Below are 2500 nucleotides of genomic sequence, written 5' to 3' on the forward strand. Positions count from 1 at the left end.
CATTAGGGTATTCTCGCAGAATTTGCTGAAGGTTTAATGGTTGATCATTGCAAGTGTTAACATGGAGGGGGCATTCTTCATTGAACCGAATCAGGTTTAAAGCTTGAGAGGCTCTCCCTGATAGCAGTGAGGTGGGTGCGGGATCAACAATCTCAAAGTGGACTTTTTTCCTTACTACATTTGCCTCGCAGTAGTAAAGTGTAGTACTGCCAATACGGTTTATTACTGAGCGATCATACAGATTGGGTGTAGTGTTCGCGGGCTGAGGTTGTTCATCCGTCATTTTCTTGTAATGTTGAAATATCAGAGTGCTACAGGATTCTGCAGTGTCTATCTGGAATTTTACAGGAGTAGCTGCTTCTGATTTCTTGACTGGCACACAGATTTCCGCTGTATATTGCTTCTTATCTTTGGCTGAATGAAGAGTGTAGGTGCTGTCGTCGCTGCATCGTAGATGGTATTTCTCTTCGGCTCGAAATACTCATTGAGTTTTGTGAGGATTGCATCGGCATCTTGTCTTTCCTGTTCAGTCATGGGTAAATGCCTGCATCGTGGAGGCATTCCTTTCTCATAACCGATAATAGCGTAGCAGCAACATTTTCTTTTCCTTTTGATTCAGCTTTGTAGCGATAGCATAACTCTTCCAACTGTCTTTAAAGAATTCCCATTTGGAAGGTAAATCACCTGTCATGTCCATCTTGGACGGCGGTGGACATATTTGTGTTTAATTGGGAAAAAAATTCGATCGCGGCTTGAGCCTGAATATGCTTCCAAAATGTCTTCGCAGCCATTTTGTGCGATGCTTTTAGTAGCTGTCTTGAATTATGAGTTTTCTTTGCAGAGTTTGAATGCTTCACGGCTAAAAATCCCGCTTCAAAACACCATGTTATGGTCTACAAGAGTGACTGCGGGCACATGGTGAACAACAACGTTTTTTTAATGACCCGGATGTTGATCATGTGACATTACATAACAAACAAAAAACCTACTGCAGTCGCAGAACATTTTTCTCTCCTCTCCCCGCAACATTTCTAACAACATACAATTCATTCCTATGGAAAAAAAAATATTTTCCAACTGAGACTCGACCCAGGGGACCCTTTTAATTTCCAAAGGCAGGACAAACGTCGTCGGTAGAGCAGCGGTGATCTAACCCGAAGGTCGTTGGTTCAATTAATACATACATACATGTATACATACATACATATATAGTTTATTGATGCTCCCTAAGTGAATATCAACCTAATAAAACATTTGCAACATGACACCTAAGATTCTTGGGGCGTTTTAAGGACTTAATATTGTCATTCAAAGAGTTCCAAAGTTTGGCTCCTCTGAAAGCAAAAGGGCGCTGCCCTGTTGACAGGCGACATAAGGGTATATCCAAAGCACCAGACAATCGAGTTTGTCTACTATGGATTTGGGAACGTAATCTGAACATATCAGCAAGATAGTCTGGAACGAGTTTGTTAATACATTTGCGCATCATAGTAGCATCGTTTAGAATAAGTTTCTCTCTAATAGGAAGCCATTTCAGTGATCGCAGCCCATCCGAAATATGGTCATACTTTCTTAGACCCAGAATAATTCGTCCAGCGAAATTTTGGACTTTTTGTAACTTGTCAATATTGCTGTTGCTGGTATTACTCCAAACAGTTGAACAATATTGAAGTTTACCAAAAACAAAGGAATTTATTACTAACAAAAGCGTTTTCCTATCCAGGAGATGCTTAATTCTGTCAATTTGTTTCAATAGACCTAATCGGCTAACTCAATGTTGTACCCAATTCAAATCTCCCGGGACTAAGATGAGGCGTGTGTCGAGAAGAACACCTAAGTCTTTAACAATTGCAACAGGCACAGGAGTTAGTCCTTTGTCAATTAGTGTTACACTGAATGATGACAGTTTCTGCAAAACTTGCGGTACTCCAACAGCTAGAACTTAAGTTTTGTCCGGATTGATCAAAAGGGAGTTTTTACAGCACCACTGAGATATTCTCATAAGATCTTCGTTCCAGGCATAGATAGACGTGGTTAATTCGGCAAGTGAAAAGGATAAATACAGTTTACAGTCATCGACATAGGAAGCAGATAGACAACGTTTAGGAACAGAAAGGAGGTCGTCAACGTAGATTGTAAACAGAACTGGACCTTCCCTGGTCAGAGTTTTTCTCTGTCCTTGAGTGGGCCCATTTCCATCAGTAGGGCTAACGCTCACATGCTTCATATGGGGTAGAAACGTAGCACTTCACATTACACTCTAATCAGTTACGTCTGTTCAAATGTAAGTGCTACGCGGCCAACGTTTGCAAGGACGTAATGCTTCCTTGTACTTGTACGTGTCCATTGCCGTGAGTTTAAACCTTCAGTTCCCAGAACCTGCGCCTGTCTGACTATGTAGCACAGTCGGCAGAGTAGTGGTGATCTAACCCGAAGATCGTGGGTTCAATTCCCACCCCAGTCAGAGTTTTTTTTCTGTCATTGTGTGGGCCCATTTCCA

This window comes from Montipora foliosa, chromosome 2, assembly GCF_036669935.1.
Source record: "Montipora foliosa isolate CH-2021 chromosome 2, ASM3666993v2, whole genome shotgun sequence".
Classification (NCBI taxonomy): Eukaryota; Metazoa; Cnidaria; class Anthozoa; order Scleractinia; family Acroporidae; genus Montipora; species Montipora foliosa.